This window comes from Triticum urartu, chromosome 6 (genome assembly GCF_003073215.2).
Source record: "Triticum urartu cultivar G1812 chromosome 6, Tu2.1, whole genome shotgun sequence".
NCBI classification, from domain to species: Eukaryota; Viridiplantae; Streptophyta; class Magnoliopsida; order Poales; family Poaceae; genus Triticum; species Triticum urartu.
Window position 1 is genome coordinate 167,111,947 of NC_053027.1, and position 10,145 is coordinate 167,122,091.

Genomic DNA, 10,145 nt, shown 5'->3' on the forward strand with positions numbered 1-10,145 from the left:
TCTGTATGAAGCCTTTGGACCATATGAATCATGTGGTCTAGGGTTTGTCTTCTTCCCTTGTGGTGTCATGACGACATTCACAGGAAGATTCTCTAGACACCTTTTGGGCACCCACACTTTCTTCACAGGTGGCCCATTCTTGCAGTTAGTACCAATATACCTGACAAACACTTCACCATTCTGATTCTTAAACAGTTTATAGTTTGCATCAAAGGATTCATCAATTACAATAGGATTAGCACAAGTGAAGCCAGATAGGGTGGATGGATCCACTGAAGGTTCCTTTGCAGCAACCCATGTGGTCTTGGGGTACTGCTCAGGCTTCTAGTAAGAGCCATCAACATTCATTTTCCTTTCGAACCCAACACCCTCTTTCCTAGGGTTTCGGTTCACAATCTGCCTTTTGAGGACATCACATAGTGTCTGATGCCCTTTGAGACTTTTGTACATCCCTGTTTCAAGCAATGTCTTCAACCTAGCATTTTCATCAGCAATAGCAGTGGCATCCTCAGCAGAGGGGTTAGTTACCACATCAACAGTTGAAGATATTGCAACAGTAGCAGCAGTAGAACATTCAACAACAGAAGTAGCGTTATCACTCTCAAGGCATTTAAGACATGGTGGTTCAAATCCTTCCTGAGAGGGACTCTATTCAGCGCGAAGTGACTCGTTTTCCTTTTGAAGATCTTCATGAACCTCTCTCAATTTCTCAATTTCTTACTTCCTTTGAAGATAATCATAGGAAAGCTTTTCATGAGTTGTTGAGAGCGTTTCATGACGACTTTCAAGTTCCTCATACTTAACATAAAGATTTTTTATGTCTTCAATTAAGGACTGAGATTGAGTCATTTCAGCGTCCAACAGGTCATCGCTTTTGTCTAACAGTTTTAAATATGTTCCATAGCTTTCTATTGTTCAGTTGCAATTTTAGCAAGTGTTTTATAGCTGGGTTTGGAACCACAATAAGAGTCATCTTCACTGGATTTTTGATAGTGAGCATTGCGTGAGTTTACCTTGGCACCGCGTGCCATGAAGCAATAGGTGGGAGCAGAGTTGTCCTTGTTATTAGCATCGACGTCGGTGACGAAGTCATTGTCTTCAGTGTTGAAGATTGACTTGGCAATGTAGGCTGTAGCCAGACTTGCAATGCCAAAGTTGGACTCTTCCTCAGACTCCACCTCCGCCTCCTCAGAATAAGACTCCTCCTCTGAATCTATTTCCTTGCCAACAAACGCACGAGCCTTGCCAGATGAGCTCTTCTTGTGTGATGAAGACTTTGAGGAAGACTTGGAAAAAGGCTTTGAGTATTTCTTCTTCTTCTTCTTCTTGTCGTTAGAATCATATTCCTTTGCTCTTCTTTTTCTTCTTATTCTCATTGTCCCACTTCGGATACTCAGAGATGTGGTGACCAGGTTTCTTGCACTTCTGGCATGTTCTCTTCTTGTAGTCATGAGTAGAAGCTTCATCATTCCTTGAGCTGGATTGTGAAGACTTTCTGAAGCCTTTCTTCTTGGTGAATTTCTGGAACTTCTTCACAAGCATAGAAGCTCCTTTCCAATGTCTTCAGGATCATCAGAACTGCAGTCAGATTCTTCTTCAGACGGGGAAACAACTTTTTCCTTCAAGTCCTGAGTTCGGCCATAGTTGGGACCGTAGATATCTCTTTTCTCAGAAAGCCGAAACTCATGTGTGTTGAGCCTTTCAAGTATGTCAGACGGATCGAGTGTCTTGAAGTCAGGGCGTTCTTGAATCATCAGGGCTAGGGTGTCAAACGAGCTGTCAAGTGATCTCAGGAGTGTCTTGATGATTTCATGCTTGGTGATCTCAGTAGCGCCGAGAGCTTGAAGCTCATTTGTGATGTCAGTGAGGCGATCAAACGTGAGCTGAACATTCTCATTGTCGTTTCTCTTGAAGCGGTTGAAGAGGTTGCGAAGGACACTGATCCTTTGATCTCTCTAGGTTGAGACGCCTTCGTTGACCTTGGAGAGCCAGTCCCAGACTAGCTTCGATTTTTCCAGAACACTCACACGGCCATACTGCCCTTTGGTCAGATGACCACAGATGATGTTCTTGGAAGTGGAATCTAGTTGAACGAACTTATTGACATCAGCAGCGGTGACACCTTCAACAGCCTTGGGAACGCCATTCTTGACGACATTCCAGAGGTCGACATCAATGGCTTCAAGATGCATGCGCATCTTATTCTGCCAGTAGGGATATTCAGTTCCATTGAAGACGGGGCACACAGCGCAGACTTTGATTATCCCTACAGTCAACATAGCTAAAACTCCAAGTGGTTAAACCGAATCACATAGAACAAGGAAGGACCTTGCTCTAATACCAATTGAAAGTGCTAGTTATCGACTAGGGGGGTGAATAGGCAATTTTTATGAAAGTCTTCAAAACATGGTATTTTTGAAGACAAACGATATAAATGAACCTATAACCATGGAGCGGAAGGTAGACTACACTAGACAAGCCATAGTCAAGTATCAATGAAGTGAGAGCACGAAGACTAATAGCAGCTAGGCAGTACGGATCAGGATGGAAGATAGTATGAAGCCAATCAGAACAAACAGTCACACAGTGAAGACAAATGGATAATGCAAACACGCAATGACTTCACAAGGACCAAGTGTAAATAAAGAGATGGGAAGGATAGAACCAGTTGCTTGTTGAAGACAATGATTTGTTGGACCAGTTCCAGTTGATGTGACAACTGTACGTCTGGTTAGGGAGGCTGAGATTTAACTCAGAAGACCGTGTCTTCACCTTATTCCCCTTGAGCTAAGGACACCCAGTCGTCACTCAATCACTCTGTAAGTCTTCAAGGTAGACATCCAAACCTTCACAGACTTCGTTCATCGGCGATCCACAATGACTCTTGGATGTTCAGAACACGACGCCTAACCGGCTGGAGGATTCACAGTCCTCAAGTGTAACAAGTCTTCAGATCACACAGACAGGAAGACTTCGGTGATGCCTAACACTCTTTGGCTCTAGGTGTTTAGGGCTTTGTCCTCACAAGGATTTCTCTCTCAAAGGCTTCGAGGTGGGTTTCTCTCAAACGACAAAAGCCGTGCACTAACTCTGAGCAGCCACCAATATATGGTGTAGGGGGTGGGCTATTTATAGCCACTAGGCAACCCGACATGATTTGTCCGAAATGACCCTGGGTCACTAAGGAATTGACACGTGTTCCAATGGTCAGATTTCAAACACACGTGGCAACTTTACTTGGGCTACAAGTAAAGCTGACTTATCCAGCTCTGGATAAGTTCTGCTCTCATTGTCTTCGCTGGAAGACATAGGATTTTGATTAAGTATCACTTCTGTCACTCTGACTTTGTTCACTGGGACCCCACTTAACAGTACGGTGGTTCCTATGACTCAACAAAGAAGAAAAGGAAACAACGAAACAACTAAGTCTTCGCGCTCCATAGTCTTCATGCAATGTCTTCTCTTGTGATAGTCTTCAATGTGAATGTCTTCACATACCACCTTTGTCTTCAATGTCTTCATACATTTTTAGGGGTCATCTCCGGTAGGTAAACCGAATCAATGAGGGACTACTACCTGTGATGTCCTGCAGTTCTGACAAACACATTAGTCCCTCAACCATGTTTGTCGTCAATACTCCAAAACCAACTAGTGGTGGCACTAGATGCACTTACAAGAGGGATGGCCTGGCTAGCGGTGGGAGTAGTAGGAGGCGGTGAGGCCTCTGCGACATCATGGCCGGCCACGTGAGTGAAAGTGCGTTATATCGACTAGAGGCGGGGGTGAATAGGCGATTTTTATGAATTCTTCACTGAGGAATTTGCAGGTGAGGAAATTCCTTACCGAAGAACTACTAGCAGCGGAATAAGTACTCAAAAGTAAACATAACAGAACACAAGCATAGTCATCATGATGAAATGAAGACAAGCACATATTACATAAAGCATAAACACAGAATAACACATGATGAAGACAAACAGACTGAAGAAATTGAACTGAGGAAATTGAGAAAGTCTTCAGTCAAAGTATTCAAACACAGATACGAACAAGCACTCAACACAGTTATGAGGAAATGAAAGAGTTGAGGAAATAGAACCAGGTAGCTTGGTGAAGACAATGATTTGGTAGACCAGTTCCAACTATTATGACAGTTGTACGTCTGGTTAGGGCGGCTAGGTATTTAAACCTGAGGACACACAGTCCCGGACACCCAGTCCTGAACACGCAGCTCAGGACACTCAGCCCTCACCATATTCCCCTTGAGCTAAGGTCACACAGACCTCGCCCAATCACTCGTGGTAAGTCTTCAGGTGACTTCCAAACCTTCACAAACTTTGTCACTCGGCGATCCACAATTCCTCTTGGATGCTCTAGACCTTGACGCCTAACCGTCTGGAAGAAGCATAGTCTTCAAAGGTAACAAGAGTCGGATCCACGCAGGATCAATCTCTTCAGTGATGCTCAATCACTTGGGGTTTGTAGGTGTTTGGGTTTGGATTTTCCTCACTTGATGATTTTCGCTCAAAGTCCTCGGAGGATGGGATGCTCTCAAATGACAAGTGTCAGTTTCTCTCGGAGCAGCCAACCAGCTAGTGGTTGTAGGGGGCGGCTATTTATAGCCTAGGGAGCAGCCCAACACGATAAGACATAAATGCCCTTCAATGATATGACCGTTAGGTGGGTAGATATTTTGGGACAGCTTGTGCATAGCACAGCAACGATCGGAATTTTGAGTAAGAAAATCCTCAGGGCTATCATGTTCCTCACTATGTAGGCAATCCGCACTAGCGAATTCCTAACTCCTCAGTCAGAACAAATTCCTCAAGACCAGAAGAACTTCGTATCTGTCACTGAAGAATATGACCGAACTATATGACATTTCCAATGGCTTCACTCGAAGGGATTGGTAGGTGTAGGATTTTGAGTTAAGCATCACATGGAAATTTTTCCTTAGTATTTCCTTGACCCCCTTTAACAGTACGTTGTTTCCTATGACTCAAGAAAGACAAAATGAAACTACGAAAACAAAAGTCTTCATGCTTCATGTTTCTCGAATGAATACCAAGTCTTCAGGATTGCACCAATTTCTTCACTTTCGAAGTCTTCAGAAAGTCTTCAGAAATCCAAAGTCTCTAGTCGAAGAACCTCATTTTTAAGGGTCGACTTTCTCTATAAATATCAAACTCCTCATAGACTTATAGACCTGTGTACACTCAAAAACACATTAGTCCCTTAACCTATAAGTCTTCAATACACCAAAATCACTAAGGGGCACTAGATGCACTTACAATCGCCCCCTTTTTGATGATTGATGACAATATAGGTTAAGTTTTCAACGGGGATAAACATATGAAGTTTAAATACTGATATTGAGGAATTTCATTGCAAGATATAGAAGAACTCCCCTAGAAGATGTGCATGATGAGGAATTTGCTTTTGAAGCATTGCACACTTGAAGAGTAGAATCATGGAGATCTCCCCCTATATCTTGTAATTCATACACGCATTTGACATATCATAATGAGGAATTTGAAATGCATGATGAAATATGGTGACTGATGTAATTCAGCATGCGTGCATTAACATATATGAGGAATAAGCATGCAGAAAAACACATCAAACGTATCAGAGCACCATCGGGTTTAAGTTTACAACTCGATCCAATAAAGTTTTAGAAGAACGAGAGTTGTAACTTAGCAAAAAAACACCCATATAGACAGTCCCGCTTGAAGACTAACTTAAAATTCTCCCCCTATGTCATCGAATGACCAAAAAGATCAAAAATGAGGACTAACGCCCCTGAAGAATATCAAGTTGATGAAGGAGCGCCAGCGTTGTTGGGGTCGTTTGTCATGGAAGGGCCTGCCGCAGTGTCGTCCAAGTCTTCATACTCGTCGGTATCGCGTGATGAAGAATATGAGATGGACACCAAAGAAGGAACCTTGACCTTCTTGAATTTCTTCGGTGGAGGTGTAGACCAGTCAAAATCTTCGTTGAGACCCATTTTCTTCAGATCTTCTTCACCATACAGATGTGATAGAATGGCCCAGGTGCGACCGAAGACTTCATGGAGGTAGTAATGGTTTTTCTTCACTGCATTGTGTGTAGCAGTCATGGTTTGAAGAAATGAACCAAACTGACGCTTAACCCATTTATGGTTTTGATCCACCTTCTGGAGAAGACTAAGCAGAAGCTCACAGTCAGTCATCACACGAGGAGTAGTGGCTTGAGGAGTAGACTTGGGTGCATTGCTAGCAGAGTCATGTGTGGCAGAGTCATCATTGGTGGAATAAGATGCAGCTTTGTGAAACTGACCATCCAATGGACGAATGCCTTCATCAATGACTACAGGAGCCTTGCCCTTTTCATCAGTTGAAGTAAAAGCCTGCTTGAGGACTTCAATCGGGGGCAGATAGCTAAGGTGATTATGAAAATCAGCCTTGTAGTTGAGTGAAGACCTTGTCCTGAGGAATCTCATAATCCAAGGTGCATAAGGTTTCAGCTCAAACGGAGAAAGTGCAGCATTTTCCAGAGTCCTCATGAAGAAATCGTGATAGTTGATAGGAATGCTATGAATGATGTTGAATAGAAGATTCTTCATGATGACAACTATTTCCTCATCAGATGAGTCATGGCCTTTGATAGGACTCATTGTCCTCGTCAGAATGCGATAGACGGTTCTGGGCACATAGAGTAAATCCTTCACGAGGAATTTGGTCCTTGGGGCTTGACCGGGCTTCAAAGGCTTCATTAACACTTGCATGTAATGAGCTGTGAGTTCTGGTTCATGATACAGGCAGCGAGCTCCTTCACTTGGTGGACTGATGGGCAGGGCGTGAAGCAATTCAGAGGCCGGTGCCTTATAGTGAGTATTTTCAGTCATCCAGTCCAAGACCCAGGTGTTGATATCTTCAGGATCACCTGTGATATGCAATGTAGCATAGAACTAAAGAATAAGCTCTTCATTCCAATCAACAATGTTAGAGCAAAAGTTGAGGAGGCCTACATCATGAAGAACACTGAGCACATGAGGGAAGCAAGGTAATGATTCCATGTCCACGTGAGGAATATGCTCATGGTAGAAGATTTTTTCTTTGGTGAAAAGTAGTGAAGAATAGATGTTGGCCTGGCTTGCAGTCCAAAAACGCTTCCTCCTTAGACGAGAAGAGTCATAAGGATTGTAGTTGGTGAAGAACACGTGCTCGCCGAAGAAATCATCAGCCCTGAATTTCTGCTTCTTTGAGAATGGATCATTTGGCTTGGGGTGAGGAGTGTCAGTCAATTGCATCACAACCTCTGGGATCTCGATATCAGGTTCCACAGGCTGAGGAATTTCAGGGGCTGCTTCAGTGGCTGCCTGGGACTTCAATTCTTCATTTACATGATCTTCAGCACTAGTGGCTGGAATTTCTTCATGGACAGATGGTGTGGCATGTGGTTCATCAGATCCCATTTGTACAGTAGTTACTGGGGACTGAGGAATTTGTTGCAATGGTGTGAAGAGTGGAGAGTTGGTGTGCTGACTTGCCTAAAATTCATCACTTAGCACGGGTGTGGTACAGCCAGTGTCCACATCTTCATCTCCCATTTCTTCAACACCGGCCTCTTCAGCAGTAAACTGAGGCATAGGCGAGGAGAAAACTGGTGTTGAAGGGATTGTGTCCAGTTCAATTTCTTCATCCATCTGCTCTGATGAAGCAGCAGAGGGATTCTCTTCATTAGATTCACTTGGAATCACATATTCTTCATCAAAAGGAGCAAGGTCCTTTGATGGCATGGTTGAGAAAGGAACATCATCAACGGGGTTTGCAAATGAGCTAGTCAATGGCTTCATCTTCTTCTGAGCTGAAGAATCTGATGCAGTTGATGCCTTCCTTTTCTTCACCGCTGCACGCTCTGCAGCCTTGGTCTTCTTCACATCTAATGCAGATGGAAGGATCGGAGTTGGTGCGTATGAGTAGAGGAATTGAGTTGTATTTCTTCAGGCGCAACTGATGCAGTTGCCCTGACTTCTTCATTTTCTTCAGGCGCACCACTAGTGGATGCCCTGGCAATTTCATCAGCGGCTGGAATGCAGTCATCAGCCCTGGAACTCACATTTTCTTCAGCAACCTAATTGTCATCGGTGGTGCTGGTATTTTCTTCAGTCGGCTGAGCAGAAGCTTCAGCCTGAGGAATTTCCTATTGCGTTGGGGCTGCAACACTGGAAGCAAACTGTTCAGTTATCTTTACAAATCTGACTTTGGCTCCAAGCCAGTTAGCATAATAGCGATCAAATTCATCACTCAGTTTCTTGATTTCAGATTGAAGAGCAACAAGTTCTTCAGGTGAAAGCTTCAGAACATTTAGCTTCACAAAGCGCTCTTTCTTGTACTATGCTTTCTTCACCCTCCTTCCCTATTCAAATTTCCATTTCTCTTCATCAATGTAGTGAGTTAGTACATGACTTTGACCATGAGTGAGGTTCAGATCAGGCAGAGGTGTGTTGGGGTCCTTGTGCCACAAGTCAATGAAGTCTAGGATCAACTTCGGATCCAACATTAATGGCACATTACTGCCTTTGGCTCTAGCGGCCTTGAGTTGCCTGTCCCTGATGATTTCACCAAGTTCTTCATCATCAGCCTCATCATCATTAGAGGGCACTTGGAAAGCAACTTGTTTCTTCTGAGGACTTGGTCGAGGACCCCGTCCAGCAGAGGTCTTCTTCTTCAGAAGAGTGGGAGCAGTGGAGGAACTTGGAGCAGCTGAGGAACTTGCAGAGGCTCCTGAGGCAATTGATATTCCTGTGGTCCTTTGGCACGTGGCGAGATGCACAGGTGCTGAGGATTTGGTCGGAGCAGCCGAAGACTTTGGCGGGGGAGCTGAGGATTTTGTAGAAGCAGGAGCAGCGTGAGGAATTGGCCGTGAGGGCTTTGAGGAATCTGGCCGTGAGGTCATAGCTAAGGAACTTGGCCGTGAGGGCATTGCTGGTGAAGCACTGGGCTTGTGAGCAGGCTTCTTTGGCATGGCCTTCTTCGGCTTTACAGAGTCCTCAACAGCAGCAGCGGCAGCAGAGTCTTCGTTGAATTTCCTCACTGCATCTTTTGCTTGTTTGGACAACTTGGCCTGGCGCTTGGCCCATTCATCAGGATAATCCTCACCACGCTTGAGGCTGGTGGGATCAGCTATTTGACCATGTGCCAACGGAGGTCTTGGGCATGGAGGATTTAGTGCAAAATTCTTCATATATTTGGGAGTGACATATCTGTACTCCCTCGACTCTCTTGCCCATCTCCTCTCAATATTTTGAATGCACACCTTGCGCTGATTTTTATCTTCCTCAGGGGGTGTGCAGTACCTAGCATAGATGTCCTTAGGTATTTCAAAGGCAGTGTTGACCTGAGGCCTCTTTCCTCCTTTCTGTGGCTTCTTACCATCAGCCATTTTCTTCATTGAGGAATTTGAACAATTGAATTCTCTGAAGAGGTATGCAACTTTTCTTCAAGGAACACTGCAAATGAGTTAAGTTGATGAGAACCTAGTGATTCAGCAGCTGACATGAGTACCTGTGAACAGAGTATAGTTGCGAGGAATTTGGAGAGGTCATATGAGTTCTCAGATGGTTTTTTATAAAGAACAAGTTTGAGGAATTTGACCAGATGAGTCTTAAAGAATTTCACTAAGCGTTCTTTGTATTAGGTTCCAGAGATGTATAGATCGAAAATCCACACATTTGAGGAATCTTGAAGAAAAACATAGCTTAGAGAAACGAATCAAGAACAGATGGCATGCGAGGTGTTTTAGTGTGTGAAGATATGAAGAAAAACACCTTTGAGGATTTTGTAGAAATCATTTGAATCAAAGAGGTCAGTAAAAGTAACTTTTAATTACCCTTGACGAAGAACACGATGAACTGGTATGTGGAGATGTGAAGTTCGTCAGTGGAGATCTTCAACGCCCTAACTTGGCGGAGGAAGACAGCTACGGTGGCGGTAGAGTGAAGATTTCCGCGGCCGGCGTGAGTACGACGGTGATGAGGTCGAGGCAGTGAAGCTTTTCCTCACCATTGACGATGATGTAGCGGTGGTGCTAGGGTTTGAGAAGCTCGAGCTAGAGAGAGGTCGAGCGGAGTAAAGGAAGTGAGGAAAGGGAAGGGGGTATTTATA